This window comes from Otolemur garnettii, unplaced genomic scaffold (genome assembly GCF_000181295.1).
Source record: "Otolemur garnettii isolate 467f Iridium unplaced genomic scaffold, OtoGar3 scaffold00008, whole genome shotgun sequence".
Lineage (NCBI taxonomy): Eukaryota > Metazoa > Chordata > Mammalia > Primates > Galagidae > Otolemur > Otolemur garnettii.
Window position 1 is genome coordinate 7,111,749 of NW_003852403.1, and position 24,253 is coordinate 7,136,001.

Consider the following 24,253-nt stretch of genomic DNA (forward strand, 5'->3'; position numbering starts at 1 on the left):
CCCCCCCCCCCCCAGGATACTCCATGTCAAGCACTTATTCATATTTGATCCAAACCTCTCTTACTTTAAATGAGGTCTTTTGCCCAATATTTCACCCTCCATGGGAGGAAAAACAATGATTGGGATGGCATTCCTAGGAACAAAAAATATTTTCTTTGTAGAATTCAGGGTGGGACCGAGCTCTCTTGACTCACTCGTTATCTTTTTCCTCCCCTTTCCTCCCGTGGACATCACTACCATTTTTGTTTCTCTCTCTGGAGAGAAACATTCAATAATGTATCCACGTCACCTCCCTAGTATGCTTTGAGCACTGTGAGATCAGGCATCCATCCCCTCTCGGACTTCTTTCTCCTTGGGTCCAAGCGGTTCTTAGCACATAGTAGGCTCTGTATAAGTGCTGAACGACTGGATACTGTCATCCGCTTATTTTTCTTTGCTTTCACTTAATAATTTTGCAACTACAAAATAACACATTGATAAACCGAACGTCATTCAAATGGAAAGCTTCTGTTTTTTCAAAAGGTACTGTTGGGAGGATGTGAAAACAAGCCACAGATTGGGAGGAAATAAAGAATTTGCATCCGAATCGTTAATGAACTTTCAAAAATCAATAATAAGAAAGCATCCCAACTAAAAGGAGAACAAAAGGTTTGAATAGATGCTTTACAAAAGAAGATATGTGAATGGAAAACAAGTACATGAAAAAGATGCTCATCATCATTAGCAATTATGGAAACGCAATTTAAGACCATGTTTTAACACCACCGTCTATTACAGTGGATAAAACGAATAAAACTTTAGGTGAGTGTGGGAAAGCACGGAGCCCCCATGCAAAGATGGTGGAAATACAAAATGGCCCAAACCACATGAGACAACAGTTTGTAAGTTTCTTAAAAAGTTAACCACGTACCTACCATACACCTACTGTAATCCCAGCCATTCAGTTCTCAGTCTACCCCCAAAGAAATTAAAATACATATGTATACACAAACTTAAAAGTAGGAACCAGAGCAGCTTTATTAACCAAAGCCCAAACTGGAAACAATCTAAATGTCCGTCAGCGGATGAATGGATAAATAAGCTGTACTAGATCCCATAAATAAGCTGTACTAGATCCTTACCATGGAATATTCCTCAGTAGTGAAAGAAAAGAATACAACGTGAACAAATCTTAAAATAACTATGAGAAGGTAAAGAAAGCAGACCTAAAAAGTGTACACTCACTGATTCCATTTGTACAGAATTCTAGAATTTGGAAACTGATCTGCAGTCACAGTGAGTGCATCAGCTGTTGCTGGCGTCTGAGACGAGAAGACTGTGCAGGGGTCTGGATGGGGGACACCTTGGGGGAGGGTAGTGGATATATTCGCTATCTTGATGGCTTCACAGCATATATATTTGTCAAAATGTATGAATTTTAAATATTTGCAGCTTACTGATGTCAATTATACTTCCCAAGAGCTGTTAAAATAAATAACTACCTGAATAAAGACATAAATAAATAAGTAAATACTTTGGATTACTGTTCCCCATTGTTTCAGTAGAATTTGCTTTTCTTGGAAACTTCTCTAGTCTATCCACTTCTTTCGCCATGAAATGAGGATAGTACTCACAGAGCTCGAGTAAGGGATAGATTTGACATTTTGTGAAACGGGAGAAAGGATTTCTTCACTTTGCTACTGGAAAACATGCCTGGGAAGATACACGTGTATTTGGATGGATGGTATTTCTCATGTTTTCCACTATTGTCTGTCTTCAGCCACAATTAGGAGCGATAACGTGAGAAGAGCCTGTAGCCCAGGCTCGTTTGGGAATCTAGGTGTTCACAGTAAATGCATGAATGGTTTTGGTAAATGGTGTTGGCTGTGAAGTAAGTGCCTGGAACAGTGTGAGGCCAGCTCCCTCTACAGATTGTCGAGCACCTTCCTGGTGGCAGGATACACAGGCGAATGAGCCCCGTGCCACACTCTGGGTGCCTGCTGTGGCTGAGGGTCAACCCTCCAAGCACAAAGGGCTGGGAGCTGCAGTGCAAGCATGGACAAAGGGTGGAAGGAACTCAAGACAGGCAAGGACTGTTCACCCCCCAGCAGCCAAGGCCGACAACATCTATAGTGAGGGCTGAGGGTGAGCATCTGAGCAGAGAAGGAGGCGTGTTCTGGGCAGAACAAACTGCGTGGCAGCAACAAAGGCATGGGGAGGAACCCTGGCGAACAACGTGAGGGTGGTTTAAAAGGTAATGGGGTTCCGAAGTGGGAAGGTCTTCCAGAAGCCTCTCCGTCGCCTGGGGAGGGGATGGAATGTCCCTCCACTGACATGTAGGAGGAGCAGCCTGTCCCATCTAGACCCCTCCCTAGGGGGCCACACTGCCAGGGCCACTCAAGGCTATCTGGGGGCTGCTCCTCTTGTCACTGTCATTCAGTTGAGGGCCTGTGCCAGCAAATAGTGAGAGCAAACTCAGGAGACAGAAGGAAGTGTATGTGGAAGGAAGAGTGTTTGCAAATGGAACACTGTGGCAAGTGTCAATAACTAGATGCCAGTGACTAGGAGCCTTTTGTCTCAGCCCTCTTCCCTGAGATCTGGTGGATCACGTGGAAACATGTCCCAACTCAGTTGCTGGTAATTTGACATAGCAGTCCCAGGAAACTCATGCAAAGGCAATGCCGTCTTGCAGAAAGCTGGGACCCCTTGAAGGTGTTTGAGCTCCAGGCTGATGGGATCCTATTCTGAGAGCGTTTGTGGGATAGATTGCTCTTAGGGTTTAATGCGCCAAGTTAAACTGGAGGCCAGGTCCAGGGTACCTCTCAGAGCCAGGAAATCTCACTCACTGATTATGCATCAAGCAAGAGCACCTTCATCAGCTTCTCAGGTCTGGATCGGGGGATTTTTCATGCCAAGGCTAAAAACAGCACAAAAATTAAAGAGGCAGGGACAAAGGAGATTCAGAAGGGCATCTTCCTTTCTGTTCCTCCAATCCCTGTATGGCTAAAATAGCATCCCTGTCGGCAGGCCCAGCTCTCAGAGAACAGTCAGCGGAAGGCTCTGTGAGTACCTGGTTAACTAAGGGGAACTGGGCAGTTGAGCCTGAGGCCAGCAAGAGAAGCGGCCCCTAAACCCCTGTCCCCATGGCCTTCTTGTCCAGTTTTATTTCCCTTTGGCATTTTGAATGCCCTGTGACCACACCTGCATCTTTCCCTTGCCAACCCTCATGTGGTTTCTTTCCAGCACCCTCTTTGCCTTGGTTTCAGTGTTCCTACAAGGTGGCTGGCCCTGCGTGCTGCAGTGAGCATTTGTTAGAGAACACTGAGTTGGACTTACAGAGAGTACAAGGCCGGTCAGATCCAGATAGGCATGGTGGTGGGGTGGGGCATGCCACATGGGAAAAGGCCTTTCTCTGTCCCTCAGGATACTTAGCTGATCATCATTTTCCCCTGTTATTCAGGAATAGGTGGATCATGAATGATATACAGCTCTGGTTCTAAATCAGGGGTGATTTTGCTCTCCAGAGGATATTTGGAAGGGACCAGAGAGAATCTTTGTTGTCATGACTTGAAGTTTGCTACTGAAATATAAGGAGTAGAGGCCAGTGATATTGCTGAACATCCAACTGTGTGCCGGACAACCCCACAACAAATAACTGCTCAGCCCCAAATGGAAACAATTCCAAGGCTGAGAAACCTTAATACACAGTGAGGCCCTATTATCCAAAAGGTTGAGAAATAGCAGTTATAAAGCATGTGACTCCAGATAAGAGATGAGATATTTCTTCCCTTGGACACACAATTGTTATGTAAAAAAAAAAAAAGTCCTGAATATTTAGCAAAAGCAACAGCTAAGAGAAGAAAAAGTAATGATTATTTGTAAGTATGAGAAAGAATGAACTATGGCCAGTGCTGTGGTTTGAATGTGCCCTTCTGAAATTCACATGTTGAAACTTAATAGCCAATGAAATGGTGTTAAGAGGTGGGACCTTTAGGAAGTGGTTAAGTCATGAGGGCAGATCCCTGATGAATGGGATTAATAAACCTACGAAAGAAGTCAAGGGAGCTGCTCATGCCTTTTGCCTTTCTCCCTTTCCACTGTGGGAGAACATAGATAGCGTTTGTCCTGTTTGGAAGATGCAGCAATGAGACACCCTCCTGGAGGCAGGAAGCAGCCAACCCTCACCAGATGCTGAATCTGCCAGGACTTTGAGCTTGGACTTCCCAGCCTCAAGAATTGTGAGCGATGCATTTCTGTTCTTTATAAATTACCCAATCTAAAATATTTTGTTTCAGCAATGGGGGTGCACCAAGACAGCCAGTGTCTAAGGGTAAGATATCTTCTAGAAATAATTGATATGTGCATAATACTTAATATGTTTTTTTACAAAGTCCTTTCTTACATTTGATCAAAAACATTGAAAGCAGTTTTTAACCAAAGTAGCAACATCAGTAGCAAAACTCACAGGCTGTGGCATGTAAAGTTTTCCTTGAATGGAGCTGGAATACAACTCAGACAAATGCCATGTGTTGTTTGAAGTTTTCCGCATTTTTAGGTGATAGAAATGACTACATAAAATCATTTTGTTTACTTGCAAAAATTTATTTATTTATTGCTTTCTTTAACAAGTGACACAGGGTCTTGATGGGAATGGTAACATAACACATGCAAGGAAAGAAAGAAAAAGGTTCATTATTCCAATATCTAGAGATAAATGCTATTAATGTCTTGGTGAAAATAATCAATATCTTTATTATAAATGGTTATCACAGTACACGTGTTATACTGTGACTCTTTACATATGTGTATCTATGCCAAACAGCTTTCCGCCTTCCCACCTGATTAAGTATTCATATATACATCAGTTTTGATGGATGGATGGTTGTATTATAATTTGTAACCGTTTTTATTGTAGTCAATGGTGTGGTGAACATCAGACGTTGTTTTTACATCCTATAAATGTGAAAAACTCCCTGAGGTCTGGGAAAGGTTTGTGTTTTTTTGTTTTTAATCCTTTGGAAAAACATCCCAAGTGTGACTGCATCCCAATTTCCTCCTCCATCCGCGTGCCTTGTACCTGGACCAGAGGCTTCCTGGGTGTGATGGTTGATTTTACATGTCAACTTGGCTGTCACACCTTGTGTTGGCTGTTTTTATGGAGGCGCTTTGGATGATATTTACATTTAAACTGGTAGACTTCAAGGAAAGCAGAATGTGGATAGGTCTCATCCAACCAGTTGAACGCCTGCATAGAACAGAAGATTGACCTCAACTAAGCCAGGGGCATCTATCAACAGGTGGCCTTGAGACTCCTACAGCAATGTCACCTCTTTCTGGCTCGTCAGCAGAGGGCTTTGCTCTCAAACTGCACCTCTTCCCTGAGTCTCCTATAGGCCCACTGTTCTCCTTCCACCAGATTTTGAACTCACAATCACATTAGCCAATTACTTAAATCTCTTTCTATACACATACATGCCATTGGTTCTGCTCCCTTGGAGAATCCAGACAGAAGACCCTCCTCTTGGTCTCAGCTCCCTCTGCCACATTGTGACTCTCAGGAGAACAGGTGTATGACACTGACACCCCCAGACTCCAGGGTACTATTACCAAAAGGGAGACCCTTCTTCCTCAACAGCAGTCATGAAGCGAAGACTCATATCAATGCATAGCCACTGGTTTGTGCTTGACTCAGTCTCCTGCTGGTCCTCTCAGTTGAGCTTCATATTCACGCCATTTACAGCAGGTGGAACATCCATTCTCTGGGTGGATGAACAGACTAAAGAGACAAACGGCCACAATGAGAGAGATCCTGGTGCCAGGGCCCCCTGGTCTGGCTCCTTGTCTGATGCTGTGCTCATCATGCCAGGCTGGGTGGTGCATTTGAAAGACATCATTTCATCCAGAAACATACACAGAGATGAGTCCAGTGTGTGACAGGCCAGAAACCCAGCCACATGAGGACTGTATATCTTGAAGAAGACACAAAGGATGGTGGTGGTGTCGTCACTGACAAGCTCTTTGTGGGAGAGGAAATGGTTTGCATAGTTGTAGAAGGCAGGACTGGAGCAAGGGGAGGAGCAGCCACCAGGACACAGCTTTTATGTCATTGTGAATTGTTTGGGGCAGGTACTGAGTTTCCTTTGACAGGAGGAATGCAAGAGAGACAGACTGAAGAAAAAGATTCCGCCTGCACTAGGTAAGATGATCTTTCACATCCTTGCCAGCCCTGCATTCTATGACATTTCAGATGCAGCCACTCTCCTCCCTGCTCAAGCTGGATAATCTAACAGCCACTGCAGAAAAGGCATGAAATTACCTAAGCCGTTGCTAAGACAGGTGGGTCTACTTTGTCCAGGCAGTCAACCAAGTTCACGGTTCCAGCCCATTGGGACGCAGGACTTGCGCTCACCCACGGGCGCTGACGATGGCTTCTGTAAACAAGGCTCCGCTCGGCTTGCGGGCCAAATGGTCTGTGCCTCTCGATCCGTGGCCCTCCAGGCGCCGGGGGTCTGTACACATTTACAGCTCTGCCATGCTCCGGCCAAGTGGCCAAGTAATTGATGATGGGGCCCTGAATGTCAGGGATTGAAGACAGAAACCTCCCGAAACTGGTTCTGGCTCATTCCAGCTAAACTCCCTGGCTCCAGCAGGTCCTAAGAGGATCCTTCTCCATCAGCTCAAGAGTGAGAGGCTCAGAGACAGATGGTGAACAACTGACCTGAGAGGCTGGCCCCAGTCCCAACTCCCAGGAACCTGTGGGCTCCTGAGAAATGTCTCAGTCCCTGCTGCCTACATCAGGGCCAGTCTGCAAGTGTCCCCCTCTCCTAGGGACACCAGCCAGCAAGTATGGTCCAAAGGAGCATAGACTTCTTCCTTCCAAATGCCCCAGGACACTTGGGAATCTGAAATTTCAGGAGGGCAGAGGCCTGGGTAGTGACAGCATGTGTGAGACTGGCTTGGGGCTGTTGTCCAGGGCCAGCTCGGGATCAGTTCTGCGGCAGCAAAAAGAGCTCCCGCTGCTCAGGGGGCGTCAGCTGTCTGGGGTGAGGGCAGAGACAGCTCTTCACTGCTGCCCTTGCTCAGCACAACTCAGCTATTGTGCTCCCCTCTGGGTCTGCAAAGCCAGAGAGAGATGGAGCCCACTGTGCTTGGGGGCGCTGCAGGAATGGCAGAGGGGTGGGCTCTGCACGGGGTGAGAGATGTTGGAAGACAGGGGGACGGAGATGTTCAGCCAAAGAAGCCAAGCCGGGAAGGGTATGAGAGCATCCTCACACCTCCGAACAGCTGTCAGGACGCAAAGAGGAGCATTTAATTCCATGTGGGCCTGAGGGTCAACGAGTTGAAGTTAAAAGAAGCAGGTGACTTCTTACAGAGAAGCTCAGCAGTTACTAAATGTGACAGGGCTGCCTCAGGAAACAGAGTTCCTCATCCCTGCAGGCGTGCAAAGCAGGGCAAGCAGACAGGATTAGAGGCGGGATGGTAGAGAGGTATTGCCGAGATCACCACTGAAGCTCAGCTGATGTGAGAGTCTGGATTATCACCACCTTCCCAAACATCACATCAGTCACCTATTGTCACAAATAGACTGAATAATAAGCCATTGGGAATTCCTAGCAGCGTAGAACATGGCCCTGATTTAGTCCACGCATTTGCAGGTTGGCTGGAGGCAGCTGGTCAGGCTGGGTTGGCTCGGAGTGGCCCTGTGGCAGGTGGTCCTCATTCTCCTCCCACGACCAGTGGGCAAGCCTGGGTTTGTACATCTTGCTGTGATGTCGGGGGGTGAGGATGCAAGAGGTTCAGTCCCAGACGCCATCACTTCCGCCTACTGCCCAAACCAAGTCACATGGCTGGACCCAAAGGGAGGAGGAAGCTTACTCCTCTCATGGACACAGGGGAGGGCAAAGAATGAGGGCTGAATGACTGTTCTGTCGATTTTGTTGTGCACACGTGAGCACATACACACAGTAGGCATGCAAACACTTAAGTGAGAAGCTTCCCAGAAGAGTAGTTGCAAAAGCAGGTCCCTATGGCAATCCACACTCTCTGTAGAATGCAGACGTCCTTGGTTGTGTAAATCTATGCTGGGCACAGAGTCAGGTCTTAGGTATTTGTTTATTCTGTACTTAGCACACAGAAGCATCAAAAGGGGTTAGCCATGAAGGGTGTTAGGCATCATCCAGCCCCAAATTTATTTTTATGTCACAGACCGAAAATCAAAGCCCAGAAAGTGGAAGCGGCTTGCCCAAGCCCCTTTCTCCTGCCCTGCCCTGCCAGGGCCCAGCTGGGCTTGCTTGCTGTGCTTCTGACCAAAGCTACAGGGACAAAGGTGAATGTGAATCGAATATAAATGCAGCTCTGGGTGACCATTCACAGCTATTGTGTAAACTCGACAGGATGGCAAATTTGCAATGCCTGGCACGTAGTAGGTGTGCGGTACCTGATGGGTAGTGCCAGGATTACTCCATGAAGTACCATGGCTGTTCAGAAGCAGGAAAGGCAGCATGGTAGGGGAGCAGGAACCAAGGCTGGCTGTGAAAGACTTTGGCCAGGAGCCAGGATAGGCCGTGTGGTTTCGGGTGGCCTATGGCTCCCTCAGCTTTTTCTGCCCTCTTTCAGACAGGGCCTGGCAGGGTTGGAAATAACGTGAGCCTGGAGAAAAGGAGGCAGATTCTGAAGAAGGGCTACTGAGCGGAGTGCACCAGTGCAGACTGGCTGAGCAAGCAGCCGGCAGGAAGGGTCCTGGCCACAGCACCACTCACGTTTGCTACCTCCCTAGAGCAGGCAAAAGCCCCGCTGGCCACATTCAGAGAAGTGGCTGACATGAAACCACTAGCTTCATGTTTTCCAGGCTGTCCCAGAGGTTCCCCAGCACATCTCACATGCTTACTGTCATGCAAGTTGGGGATGGGAAGGTGGACTAGGCACTCAAGACACTCCAGTCTGACAGGACAGAGAAAGCCGCCCGGCACCGAAGTCCAACCAACGACCACTGGGTTGGAAAACGTTCAGTTTTTCCATTTCACTATTTCATAATTTTTTTCAAACGATCACATTGTTTCCCAGCACCTACCACATAGAAGGTGCTCAATAAATGTTGGTCAAGGGAATGAGTGTCAGATCAGTTGGAGAGGTTTCCAAAGTCTTACTAGAAAACTGAGAGCACAAAGAGATGAAACCTGAACCGGGCTCTGAGTGGTCAGAATCCCTGGCGGTCAGTTACTGTAGGTATCAACTTGCCTTCCCTACACTCGGTGCTTCGCCAAGACTATGGTGCCTGGATCAAGAGACTAGCTCATCCTTTATGATGGCATTCCATGCAGTTGCTCCTGGTCAATAGATTGACCTTGGGGCTCATCGAGTGCAGCCGTAGGTGCATGCTCATGGAATTCTTGGTCTTGACAGGTTCCCAGCATCCTGACACAACCGGCTTGACAGGACAGTGGAATGGCTAGGAGACCATTCCTTGCAAGACTGGGAAAGTCTTCCGTAGTGCTGTTTGTGCTCTAAATCTTTGTCCAATATGTGACACTGTTTATTCCACTGCCAGGATTCATGGGTCCAGGCATCAGGAGTGGAAGTAGGTTTGCACCACTCATCTTGACCCTTAGAGATTCTCTTGCAAATGTTTTGCATTCTGCCCCTGCACTTTTGTGCTCTGCTGGCCTGGAGGGCTTAAGGCCAGGGAGGGGGATGCTTCCATCAGCAGACACATGATTTTGTTGAAGTCAAGACTGCCTCCCAGCTACTTTGGGCTCCTCATGCCTCTGAGTCAACAAGCAGATAAGGGAGTTATGCTGCTGATTGGGCTGATGGAGCCTGTCACCAAAGGGAAACTGGGTGGCTGTGCCACAGTGGAGGTGAGGAAGAGTGTGTCTGGAATACAGAAGGTCCCTTAGGATGTGTCCTAGCACAACCATGCCCTGTGACCAAAGTCTGGAAAACTACGATCCAGTCTAGGCAGGACTGACGATGCCTCGCACCCTTCAGGCAGGACTATCTGGGTCACCTCACCAGCAGAGAACCACAAACAGCTGAGGGGCTGGGTGAGGGCAAAGGGAATGTGGAGCGGGTAATAGAAGATGTTCTTTATAAACAGCATCTAGACCACGTGACCAGTTGCAGCAATGAGAAACGTAATTGTTATGAGTATTTCTTCCTTATTTTGTTATGCATGTGTGTGTGTGTTAGTCAAATGTTTTTGTTTTCTTTTTTACCCCCTTATCATCAAACATAGGATGCATTAATAGTAGTTCGGCTTATGTTATAGTATTTAAGTTGTAGGATATCGTAAGAGCACAGTGAATATTACCCAAATGCTTTGCATCCTCTTCTGCAGAAAGGATTAGTGTGTTTTCAGTTGCACACGGGACAGGTGTATTGTGTTAGATGCGAGTGTGACTTTGTTGTTATCTTTACTTGGAGATTAAGTATGGTCTCAGGAGTTGTATTTGGATTTGGCCTTGACAAGGGGTGGAGTGTTTTATGTGATGGTCAGTTTTATGTGTCAACTTGGCTCAGTTACAGTCCCTAGTTATTTAATCAAACACTAATCTAGGTGTTGCTGTGAAGGGATTTTGTAGATGTGATTAAAGTCTGTAGTCAGTTGATTTTAAGTAAGGGAGATTATCCTAGATAGTCTGGGCGGACCTGATTCAATCAGTTTAAAGACCTTAAGAACAGAGCTGAGACTTCCCAGAAGAAGAAGAGATTCAGTCTGTGGACTCCAGCTGTCTTCTGTCTCCAGACAGCCCTTCCTGACAGTCTACCCTACAGATTTTAGACTAGTCTTGCAAACCTCATTGCATGAGCCATTTCTTTGCAATAAATGTTTTAATATGTCTCTGCTACTATTTTTTTTTTCCCCTCCAGTTGGACGCTGCTGATAAGGAATACATAGAGTTTAGACAGTGGAAAAGGCTTGGGAGAAGGACATGGCATACTATGAGGTAGATCACAGAGACCAAAAGATGCAGGAAAATGAAGGGCTTTAGGTCCAGGTAGGCCAGGACAGCCAGTGCCTAACAATAGGTAATAGTTGGGCCAAGTACTGTAATGACTCAGGGCTGGAAGGCCCAGCTGAGGGGTTAGAGCTCAGTGCTGCAGGTGGTAGATGCTATTAAAGGCTTCTACACTGGTACAGACCGATAAAAATCTAGACCTCATGCTTTCTTTCCATCCAGAGAAAAGACTCATCTGTATCTCCAGCCATGAGAGGCTGGAACTAAGAGAGACTGAAAGTGTGGAGGAGCCCTTTCATTTGCTCTGTTCTAGAGAGTTAAATGCCCAGTGCAGGAGTTTAACCAAGACCCACCTATAGGAAGCAACTTTGTGGATCTCAGATGAGGGGAAACGGAGGCAAATATGTAGAAAAGAGGGCAGTACATTGATTCAAGAATGGAGATGGGACAGATGGGGGAAATTGAAACTTCACATGGGTAGCTTGGGTTATTGTCCTTAACTCTTCATAGCCTCCCTGTACTAATAGATTCATGTGTTCCTGCTCTTTGCCATAAGATGTCTGTAGTTCTGCCTCCTAGAAATGGAGTACATTTCCCTGGTCCACTGACATTGGGATGACTTTCTTTGACTAATGGAGTGCAGGCAGAGATGATACGATGCTAATTCTGAGCCAAGGCCTCAAAAGGCACCAAATTTCCATTCATCCTCATGTGCTCCCTTGATTCACTACGAAAAGAGCTGTCCACAGGTTGCTGCTGCCTCCTGGCCTGAGCCCCAGGCTGAATACATATTGAGCCACTTGGGGTCCAACCCTCAGCCTGGAGCCAAGCTCAGCCAACTCACATCCCAAAGAAGGCCCATCTAGCCAAGTCCAGCCAGGATCAGCCAAGTCTCAGTCCATTTGCAGACCCGCAAGCAGGAGACTATGGCCTTGCCGTTGGAAGCCCCTGAGTTCTGGGGTGGTGAGTTACATACACAGCACTGTGTGGCAACTGCTAACTAAAGCCCTCTGTCCTTTGTATTTAGAGAGTGGCTGCCTCTACCAGCATGGTGTGTTCTTCCATAGGACTGGTGGTCTCTAATGATCCCAGAACTCCTGGAGCCACAGAAAGCATCTGCTCAGCTCTGGACCTAGAGCAAGGAGTGATATTTGAGCAGCTGCAGGGGAGTGGAAAGAACGCTTTCCTGGGAGCCAGGACACCCAAGTTCTAGGCTCAGATCTGCTACTATTTCTCTTAGTGATCTTTGGCTGATCACTGTCCTCAGTTTTTATGAGTCGTGATGGTCACACTGATGCCTCATGACTTTTCTCCTCCCTCCCCAGTCCAGAAATCAGAAGCTGGAGTTGATCCAGTGACTGTGTCAGGTACTGTAATGTGTCTAATCACAAGTTCTTCCCAATGGCTGGTAAAAAGGTTTGGCCTCTCTGTCAAACTCTCAAAATTGATAGTGGTTGCCCAGAGGTGTTTTGAGAAAGAGACTGAGGCAGTGTCCAAGCTTGGCTAGAACCAGGTCCATGGCTGATGCCCCTGGGAGTTCTGACACGTTGACTCTGTGATTTCCCTCCCCCTTTTAAGGTAACTGCTCCCCAGTGGGAAAGGCGTATGCCGGGTACTTGACAGCGATGCTCATGGGCTGCTTGATCAACAGGCCTGTGGAGCCGGGCAGGTGTCCTCAGGTGCTGCACACTGTGCTCAGTGTGTCTGGGACTCAGAATAAGATCCTCTAACACTTTAGAGCAGGTGTCCTCAAACTACGGCCTGCGGGCCGCATACATTTATCTGGCCCACCAGGTGTCTTTGCCGCCGCTGCCTGTCATGCTTAGCAGCCTACTTGTCCTGGGGCCCACCGTCCGACCTTCCAACGGTCTGAGGAACAGTGAACTGGCCCCCTGTTTAAAAAGTTTGAGGACCTTTGCATACAAGCAGTAAGAACATGGCTTTCTTGGGCTTCCTTAAAGGCACATGGTAGGCAGGCTATGTGTGTTGCTAACTTCCAGCTTCCTGCAGTTTCCCATGTAAGCCTGTGTGCTACTAATAACCACTGGGCTTTCCTGAGGCCTGCAGCCATGATGGGGCCTGGCTGTGCACCCACAGTCCTCTCTGAGGGCTTGGGAGCCGGGAGCATACCTCTGCCCTGGGAGATACTCCATCCCAGCTCCATCCACTGCTCCCTGTGTGGTCGTGAGAGAATTGTAGGACTTCTCTAATTCTAGGGTTCCTCAGCTCTAGGTTGTGATCATGCAGCACAGACAAAAACCAGGAGAATGGATTCCAGCTCCAAGATGCTCAGTTTCTACAGCAAAGGAGTTCAGATAAGAGAAGTTTTAGAACAGGGGGCTAAGCATTCGAGTCTAGAGTCTTTGAGTTGTAAGTGACAGAAAAGCTAAGCCAAACTGACTTAAGGAGAAAAATCATTCTGGATCATATAACTAAAAAGATCAAGATGGGATTTGGCTGGAGGTTTGGCTGGATCCAGTGTTTAAACAGCACCATTTAATTATAACACATCTATCTAGCCCTCCTTTCCTATCCTGACTGTTCTCCCAAACAATGGGAGAACCCTCAGGCAGAAAGACTCTAGGTTGTGGCTCTTGGCAGCTCCAGGATTCCTCATGTCCTAACAATGAAAGATTGTCAGGGTAAGATCCTGTGTCCCCCTTTTTGCCTAGCAAAATCTCCAGGATTGTATTTCATTGGATGGCCTAGGTCCTGTGTCCATTCTGAACCAATCCCTGTGACCAGGAATGAGGCCCAGTCCCTAAGGCAGGGCTGGCCCCATTTCATTTCTAAACACATACAGAGAGTGGGAGAAGGGTAGGAAAAGAGGAGGGGATGGTTGCTGGAATCACAAAAACTGCAGATATCTACCCTATGAAACAAGGTCTCTGTGTGTCTTAGCTGACAACTGCCCCAGCCAGGAGACATTCCTGAGGCCAGGAAACCAACAAACCAAAACACACCCACTCACTCATATACTGGTGCAAAAAAACTGGCCAACATGTATGGGAGCATTTTCTATGTGCTCTGCACAGTGCTTGGTAAATTAAAAAAAAGTTTTTTTTAAGTGTCATAAGACCACAGTTCTGGGGACATGCGATGTAGTTGGGGAGAGAAAAATGAGCACCCCACGGTGAGAGGAAAAATTGATTGCCGTCCAAAATGTTTGGTTCACACCAGTGCTCTGCAAACTGGAAGTAATGGAATTATTGTCACCTGAACAGTGAGGACAAGAACCATGGTGGACAGAAAGGCTGGATGCTGGCAGGTATTGGGATGACTCACGCAGGGGCCCTGAGGATGCAGAGCCTCAGTTTCCTCTTACGAAGGTGGGAATAGCTCCATGCACCTGTCTTACCCTCAGTGCCCATGTGCAAAAGAGCCAAATGCAAACACGTAGGGAACATTGGTTTTCCTGAGCTTGAAGTCCCTGTCCCCACTGACCTGGCCACTGGCAGCTCCACACCTGCAGTCTTGAATGGGACGCAGACTCTCAGAGCTTTGGGCCATCTCTCCAGCCTGCAGTCTCAGACTGGGCCTATGTCCCTCTCTCATGCCATTAGGACATTGGCAGGAGATGACGGAAGCTTCCCAAAAGGAAGAAACTTCTGTCTTCCGAGCTGAGTTTTTTCCCCACTGAACGCGTTCACACCCTAGCAGGACTGGACATGGAATCCCAAGGGAGATTACTTTGCAAGCGCAGGCCCGAGGGCAACACTTTCGGTGCTTTCGGTTACTTGTTGGCTGATGCTCTCCCTGAGCGACAGTCTCTGGCTTCTGCTGAGGTAGAAGCAGTCTGCCGGGCCCATGGCTACCCACTCTATTCCATCTGTGTTCCCAGCTTCAAAACTTTGATCTTTCCTTGGCGTCTTTAGATGAACAGCCCCTCATGAGGCCCATGTGCGTGTAGCCAATGCTGCCACCATCTTGAGGTTTGAGCCATGGTGAAAGACTCAGGCGCTGCTGGGAGACATCTTTTGCTGGCTGCTGTTGACCCGGCTGGGCCCAGTCCTGCTCCTCCGCTCTCCCACCTGAAAGGCTCCACCTTCATCTCCCCTCACATCCCCTGGACTAACCCTTTTACACTCTTCTCCCTGCAAGCTAGACAGTCTCCTTCAGGGTCTAGAAAGCTTCACCCTCTTTCTCTGAAACCTCAGATTTAAAAATAATCTGGGGACAGATTCTCAAGCTTAAAGAAATTCTGCTTTCTTTTTTCCTTGGTGAGCATGAACAAAGAGAAGAATGCTTCCTGCGTCCCCAGCACACCTGTAGCCATGGCCAACTTAGACACCAAGTATTCCTTTGGGTCAATCGCTTTGCAAGGAATGTTCATTCCAGCCTGTTCACTCTGAAGTCCTCAGAGCCAAGCCAAGCTGGACTTTGGGTAGTGGTCAGAGGAGGAAGAACCAAGGTCTCGCCTCATCAGGCCAGGGATTCCAGACTCCACGCTCCAAATGACAAGAATCCCTTCAGATGGGCAACTGTTATCTACATAATTAGTAGAACTTTTTAGGTCTGTTACTCTAAAATATTTGTGCTACAACAGCTTTCTTAGCTTGAATTTGAATAAATACGATTCCTGGGGAAGAGATGGAGAGAAGTAGCTGAGTACATTTGGAGCACTGTTAGAAGGTGCGGCTACAGTCAGACTGGTTAGCTCATAAAAAGCAGAAATGCCCGTCTCCTATCTTGGGCACGTAGGAAGTCAGCCAGCTGTGCTGCTGCTGAGCCCAGTGACAGAGCAGGTGGCTCTCCCTGGATGAGAAGACGCGACTCTGCACATCTATCTGGGAGGTAGTCCCCCCTCCCCCATTGGCCCGTTCAGGTTCCTGAAGGATGGGTGAGATTGGGGTGTACCCTGGCCTTATTCCCCCTCCTTGTGTGTCAAGGAGAATAAAACTGGGAAGTAAGCACACGTGCGTTTAACTTGAACCTTGGGTATGGCTGGATTTCTGGTTTGGCTCAGCCCAAAGAGAAAGAACCAGAGAGAAATGTGTGGCCACACTTAGAACTTGGTAATAAAACAATGCCTGGCCAGCAGTTGAAAGCTTCAGGGGGTAAAGGTACTGAATGACAGGAGCAGGGAGAGCCGGCCAGGCTCCAGGACAGAGCACAGAAGCGGCAGACCTCCGAGGGCCAGGGCACATGGAGCAGGAAGGGTAGAGATAGGGGAAGGTGAAGGAGGGAGAAAGGCCTAACTTCCGTGTGGCTTCTGTAGATACTGGAGGGAGAGCAGACCTTGGCCAAGGGTCAAATGGAGAGAAAGGTCCCTTTGAATATGTTGAGGCCAGGCCTCAAGCTGCAGAGGCCAGCAAACAGCACATGCACCAGGGGACTGGTCACTGTTGCTTGAGATAAGTCATCTTGGGATCCGGGGTGAGTCTCTTCCCTTTTTTTTGCCTCAGTTTCCCCATCTCTTGTGTGTTATTAGGGATCTTTAGGGGTCCTTTGGGTTGCCTCAGGCTATTGTCCTGGGGAGGAAGGAAGCCTGAGGGGAGAAATGAGTGTTGGGAAGGAGCAGGGAGCCTAACACAGCCATGCTGAGCCTTCTCTGACCTCAGCGTGAGTTTGGCAGCCGGCTACGAGTGCCTTTGGCTCATGGAGCTGTGAGTGCTGGAAATGGGCGGGTAGACAGAGTGTGGGGAGTAGGCTGCAGACAGACAGCCTCACACAGGGCAGCCGCTTGAGCAAGATGGCCATTCCCAAAGCCCCAGCTCCAAACTCCTGCCTGGCTGATGAACAGGGGAGTGGGGTCCTGTTCTTGGCTCCTGTAGAAGTGGTAGAATAGTCCCCTTCTAGGGTGCCATTAGAGAATTTGGGGCCCCCCGTCTCCCAAGCAAATGAGCCCTGCAGTTGGCAGACCCATAAGGCCTGGAGCCAGTGTCCTTCCCTGGGAGCTGGCTTCCTCACGTCCTGCATCCACCCTGCCCCCAGCAGGGTGCCTGATTAAGGCAGGACACAGGGGTAAAAACACTGCACAAAAGAGTCTATATCTGCCCTTGGGAGCAAGAAGCTCAGCCTTCTACCAGGGCTTCCTCCCCAGCAGTGTTAGCGATGAGGGCATGAATGCAGATGTACCCATGGGGCCCTGGGGACAATGCCTTGCTGATTCAGAGTCACTCCTCCATTGACCTGAAATTCAAGTTTCCTTTTCCCAAATATTTATATCCTATTTATGCTTTTAGGTCAATTCCTGTTTTACCTCCTCCAAGAAGCCTTCCCAGTCCACACTAGCCCAGACAAGTGTCTCTAGTCTTTATTAGACGCCTATTAAACAATCTGGCACTTTTCTTCCTTCATCTCACACTTGGTCTGTTTTCTCTGGACCCAGCATGAATTAGAGCTACATCCTAATACTCCTCATGGTCTGCTGTAGAAAGGGTTGTTTGAAAGTCATTCACATTCAAGAAGAATATTCCCTATTTTCCGTTGTACGTCTTAAATACAGTCCAAAGTCTTCATTTTGCAGATGGAGAATCTGAGGCTGAAAGAGATAATATGCTTTACCTGAGGTCCACCTGAACTCATGAGTCAGTGATAGGGCTGAGCCCAGAGCCCATTGCAACTTCAATCCCACAGCCAGTTCTGACTCTTTTCTGGACCCTCTTGGACAGATGGTTTTCCTCTGCATGGATGCCCCAATTTCCTGAGAGCTCCGCGTTGTGGCAGGCAGCTTACTCAGTGCTGGGCAGAGCCCCAGCTGCTTCTACCAAGGAATAATCTGTTTCAGTGTAACCTCTTCCACTGACCCACCTTCACCATTCATTCATTTGTTTGATCTCTCATTCATTCATTCACTAGTGCCCAGGTGAATTAAATAAACATGTCTTGATGCTCAGAACTGATACAGGTGCATAAAATACTAGATGCTTGGTGTGAAACCTTGCACTCCAGGAGGGTAGGGGCCACATCTATGTTCTCACCTGTCTCTCTAGGGCCAACCACAGTAAGCATCATGGCAAAGGTGCTAAGAGGTATCTATAGAATTGAAAAGAAATAATGAATGAGACTGAGGTGAAACAGGTGAAGGGTTATTCAGGTAGAGCAGCAACAAAAAGAAAGCAGCTAGTTGTGCTTAGGTTGGGGGAAGAAACCACCCAGTGGGCTCTCCCGAGGAGGTGACCTTTAAATTAGGTGGGAGAAACAGTGGGGTTTCAGCACACAGGGGAGGAGGGGAGGGTCCAGCAGGAGCAGAGACAATACTACACAGAGCAGGGCACATCCGGGCTCCACCAGAACCTTCTGTTTGGTACAATCATAGGGCAGGAATGTTAGTAGGAAGAAATGAGGTAACTAAAGACAGCTGGGCTGTGAGGGACGTTGATCCCTAAGCTGAAGTATCCCTAAGGTGGAGAGGAGGCAGTTGTGGGTTTCTAGGGGTGAGTGACAGGAGCTGAGTGACGCTTTAGAAAGATCACCATGGTGACCAGTATGGAACACATCCACCTGGCTAAGTGGGGACCCCTCAGGAGGCTGGGGCAGTTATCCAGGTGAGAGATGATTACAGGGATGCCAAAAGACCAATCACTTTCCAGTTGGGTGGTAATTGGGCATTCCAAACACAATCCCAGGGTCATCAGTGTCCCCAACCATGACTTCCGCCCTGCTGCTGGCTTGCCCTGCGTGAGCAGCTTAAGCAGCTTACAGCTAATCCTGTGCCGGCTCTTGGGCACCTCCCCACACACCACAGTAGACAGCCCCAGGGTGGGCAGAGCTGGGGTTCTGCATGAGGACCCCGGCAGCTTCTTCCTCACCCCTTCTCATGGCCACCACCATCAGCTTCTGCATGGCCCGGAACCCGCACCATCAGTCCCCAGCGCTCTCTCAGCCCTTCTGCAGCAAGCTGGAGTGTGGGCTGGCAGCGCTCTCACCAAGATGGCCTCCTTGGCTCTCAGGCCCAAATTGATTAATCATCACTTGATTCCAGCTATCAGCTCTGCTGCAATTGGCATATTTATTTCTAATCAGCTCTTAAAAATGGCATCATTCAAAAGTGCTTAACCACATTACTTAATTCTCAGTCTGTATTGCTATTGATTTCAAATATTCTCTTCGAGATATGGCTCATCATTCAATGCAGAAGTCTGTTTATATAATAATCTTATCTGGTTACTAAAATCTGTGAAATCTCTTCAATTGCCTCTAATGCAAGATCGGAGGCTGGTTGCTAAATGAGTCAATTTTACTTTAATTTGGTTTATTTACAGTACATGTTTTAATGCTCCACGTTCCCATCTTTTGCAGCAATGCTGAGAATAAAGGCAAATATAGGCAGAGAGAGAGGCCTGTGCTTTTCCCAGTCTGCAGGAGTCGGGCACTCTGAATAGAGCTTTCTGCTCTGCGCCAGTGGAAGGCTCTGAAGTGATTCTCAAGTGCCAATAAGAGTGGGGCGTCATCAAAAGAATACCAGCAGGGAGTCACACAGACTTGGTTCGAGTTCCTTCTCTGCCGGTCATCAAAGATAAGCAGGTTGCTTGACAGCTCAGAGCCTCAGTTTCCCCACCTAAGAAACAGGGATAATGAAATGTGCTTCTAGGTGTCTTAGGATGACCGCTGGCGACTCCCGGGTCAAAGTGCAGTGGGTGTTCCATACTTAAAGATTCCTAGCTCTGTCAGCTTTAATCACAAAGCTTCGGAGATCGTCTTTCACCAGACCACACCTACTTTTCTTTGCCAATCTTGAGTGGTGGCTCTGAGGAATGATTTCCCTAGGCACAGAGCTCTGGGATGCAGAGAACAGAGGCTGACTCTGTCTGGTTTAAGCATGCCTTATCACAAGACAGAGTGATTCTCCTGGGATGTCAATGCCAAGGCCTAATCCAGGCAGTCTGGAGCTCTTGGATCTGACATGCTTTAAGGCATGTCCTAACCAGGAACCTCTTTGAAGTCTCCTTCTGGCTTCTCTGATCTGCCCCAAGGTCCACATTAGTTTTCTAGTGCCCGCCTCCTGTTGGCTTGCTCCAGGCCCAAACAGCCACCCCACACTCTCCACATCACAGTGGTGGTCCCTGTGTCTGTTGTTCTGTGCCCACTGCTAAGCAACCACCTCTTTCTGTGTCTCTGATGAAATGTCAAAGGGAGAAAACACAATTAAGCTGGCTCACGGGTGCGAACCACTGGTTGTTAACATCCTGTAGACCACTTCCCGGGGCCAGTGACCTGTCACTGGGGAGCAGAGACCGGGATCAATGGCCCAGAACCTGGCCATGCATCCTCTGCAGAGTCTGAAATGTGCCAGACGCTGGGCTGAGCTCTGGACGTGCAATGCTGGCTGAGTTGTCCCTGACCTTGCTTGAGTGACATGCTTGCAAGCACGTGGAGATGCCATGGCATGAAGAACAGATGCCACTGGGCTAGGGGAGGAGACAGTGGGATGCTAAAGCAACTCAAGATTCTCTTCTCTTAATATTTTTTCTGTCTGCCACAGACGTGAGAGGAGTGGGAACTCTGTGCTGCTGTCCATATCTCTCCTGCACCGAGTAAGAGCTAAGGAGCCCTGTGCTTGTGGCAGGCGACACCCAGCTTGCCCCTCAACGCTGCAGCTCTCTCTTGGTCAGGTGTGAAAGCTGCCATTTCATGCTCATCTTCCCCAATTAACAACAGCTGGTCTTCTATAAAACCAACTGGTGAGATGGTTTGTTATTGGAAGACAATGCAACATCATTAGGCATTAATGGCTCCCAGCCTCCTTTACTGGGGCTGAGTTCGCAGGGTTAATGTGGCGAAGATGTTGGGCCTCACCCTGCAGGGAGACTCGGCTTCTCTTCTATTTTTAGGTGTCTTCTTCAAGCTTCATCTTCTGAATCATGAACTGGGAGGTGGCAGAGGGTCTTGATTTCCTGGAGGGGAAATGTTTCAGGAGGTGGTGGAGCTACCACTTAGGGGAAAGAAGAAAGAGAGATCATCCTAGGATTTTAATTGAAAGCAAACAATTTTGAATTAAGACATTTTTTTTTTTCCTTGAGTCTCTGGGTTCATTAGCTTGTTTCCATCAGCAACCAGATAAGCACTCCTGTTCTTCTCTCCTTCTGTCTATCCCTAGGTCACCTCTCCTAGCTCATTTGAGACTCCTCATGTTCTGGGTTTAGAAGTTAAGAGATGAGTCATTGGCTGTGTTCAGACAAGAGCCCTTTTCACTGGCAATGTAAGAGCTTGACTGGGAGAGAGAATCTTGGACAGGCTGTGACCCCAAAGTCACACTAAACAGATGTGGCATTGAGAATACCTTTGCTGCATTTAGTTCCAACGGGCCTCCTAATGTGAAAATTTCATCATGTGCTTGTTTATTTCCTTGTGACTTAAAACCAAAGCCTTAGTCTGCATGTTCCTCTTGATCTTACTAATAGTGGCCCGTGTGGTTCAGCAAGGAGCTCGCCCCTTAAGTAAACAAATCACCATGAAAGTCATTCATTCACTCAGCAAACGTTAAGTGGCCACCTATTACATACACCAGGCTTCACTCACAGAAATATCTGCCACTCCCCAAATGCAGTATGAGGAGGTGAAACTCAGGAATTTTGTGAAAAGGAATCTTTTCTATTCATCCATTTCTGTTTCTCTGTTTCCTTTTCTCTTTTTCTTCCTCCCTTCCTTTCCTTCTTCCTTCCTTCCTGCCTGCCTTTCACAAAAATTTTCCAAGCATTTATACTTGCTGTCGACTTGACTAAGATTAGATCTCTGTGCTGAAGAAATAAGGAATTTATCATCTTCATGGAGTGGCCAAATGGTACTCCAAAGGAAGCCCCAAAGCCAAGAACCCCAAAGCACATTGCAGGAGCCCTTGGGCTGTCAGCAGCCAGCTCTTCTGCATGAAGCTTGGGCAGAGCCCTGGGTGTGAATCAGTCACAGCAGACAAAGCCCCTGGATCAAGACTTACTTCTGGTTCCTCCTGTGCTTACCTCCCTGTTCCACCCCCTCGAGGTTCAGACAAACACATCCTGTCTCAACTTCACTAAGGGAATCCACGAGTAGTGGTGAAACCCACCCTGGCCAGAGTGCTATCAGGAGAGGAGCCTCCAAGAGCAAGCCTGCTGTGGAACACCCATCCCAGGGAGGAGGTGAGACAGGGGGCCTCCACCAGGACCATCTGGTCTGGCCTCAGCCCTTCTGGGTTTTGCGTTAATGAAAAAAGACAATCTCTCACTTACACCCTAGGTAGGAGTCGATTAAAAGGATTGTCTGTCCCATTCGCAAGGCACTTAATCAAATAGTGCCGTGAATACTCATTTCTCTGTCCTTCCTGCATTGTTCTCTAACTTTCCCTGGGAAGAAATGTTCATCTCTATTTACATGCTCCCAGAGAAAAGAAAGGGGAGCATATCTTCATCCACTTTATGTTTTGAAACCAAAATTAGAGCATAAGTTCTGGCAAATGATTGTTGTATCCTTTCTGAGAATCGGAAGCGATCTAGAAAACTCAGGAGTTACACACCAGCAATATTGATATTTAGGGAAGTCGAGGGAGTTAATGGAGACTTGGGCGGTCTTCTTGGCTTTTCCACTATGCTGTGTGACCCCACACTTCCTGTGCGACCCCACACTTCCTGTGTGACCCTATACTTGCTGTGGGACCCCATACTTCCTGTGTGACCATGGGCAAGGATCCAGTCTCTTCCTATTTGAAAGTGTACTGCCCTGGAGCATGGAAGGTCGCTGGTTGTCAGAATCCTAGTTCCTTACCTCTCTCTACCCAGCCTTTCCTACGTGAGCCCCGCAAACAGCCAGGCCCCCAGTCATGAATGAATGAATGAATGAATAAAAATCAGCAGTTTATAAGTGGGAGACATACTCCAAATGGCTGCCCCCGCCCCGGGCTCTTTGCAGTAGGACTTTTGAAAGCTCTTGCTCGATGCAGCTTCATCTGGATGCTGATTTCCTGCAAGCCAGCTGACCTGTATTTACAGTATCCACATTTGTTTTGGAAAAAGTCCAAATGTCCACTTAACTGGGCAGGCAGCCAGCATAATCTTCCTATATTGTTTGTAACCATGACATTAATGGTGAGCCTTCCTATGAACTTTCTGGTGACATCATTCACCTGGGAGTATCTCTTTGGTGCAAACGGCAATAATGACTTCGCCCTGGCTGTGGCCATCCTCCTGCCCTGTCATGGGAGGCCTGGCTTCAGCGGGGAGGCAACATGGGAGACACAGCAGCATCATTTTGGAGAGAGAATGTGGTGAGGGCTGAGATAACATCCAAGCCCTATTCTGAGATACCGACCGTATGACCTCGGGCGAGCCACCTAATCCCTTTGAACCTCAGCTTCTGCGTACTTAAGGGATAGTCCTTCACCCAGTGTATACTGAAGATTAAATAAGTGTTTCACAAATGCTCTGTTCTATCCGGTGATACACACTCATTCACACATCTCTATTACCAGTGGAAAGATGATGGAGCAGTTCATTCGATATTGAAATAGAACACAGGTTGCATTTCAGCAAAAATGAAATAAAAACAGGCTTATTAAAATCTGGGCAAAGGACTTCAATAGACATTTCTCCAGGGAAGATACGTTATGCTAATGACCAATAAGCACAGAGACGCTGGACACCACCCATCATCAGGGAAACCCAAATCAAAACCACTAAGACGGCTACTGGGAAAAACAACAAGGGTTGGTGATGATGTGGAAAAGCTGGAACCTTCGTGCACTGCAGGTGGAGGGTGAAATGATGCAGCTGCTCTCAAAACCGGTACAGTGTTTCCTCCAAACCTTAACCATAGAATCGACGTATGATCCGGCAATTCCAATTCTGGGTATATACCCCAAAGGAAAGGAAGCAGGGGCTTGGACAGCTGTTTGTAGATCCATATTCAGAGGAGCATTAGTCACAGTGGTGAAAAGGTGCAAACAGCCCACGTGTCCACTGACAGATGAATGGCTAAACCAAGTGTGGTCTACACCACATACACACCATCGAATGCTAGCCTTAAAAAGGAAGGAAATTCTGATGCATGCTACACAGATGAACCTTGAAGACATTATGCTAAGTGAAACAAGATAGTCACAAAAAGTCACTGTATGATCTCACTTCGATGAGGTACTTCGAGCGGCCAAATTCACAGAGTCAGAAATAGAATGGAGGTTGCCAAGGGCTGGGGGAGGGGGAAGTGGGGAGTTAGTGTTAAATGGGTACAGATTTCAGGGAGAAATTCTGAAAGTTTTTTCCTGAAGTTTCCTCAAATGCAAGGACTGTTTGCACATGGCACCAGGTACTCATTAACGTCCTGGACTATAGTCTTAAGGAAGGAAATATTCAGCTAAAGTTGATGAAGTTCTGCACGCACAGGTGCACACACACACACACACACAC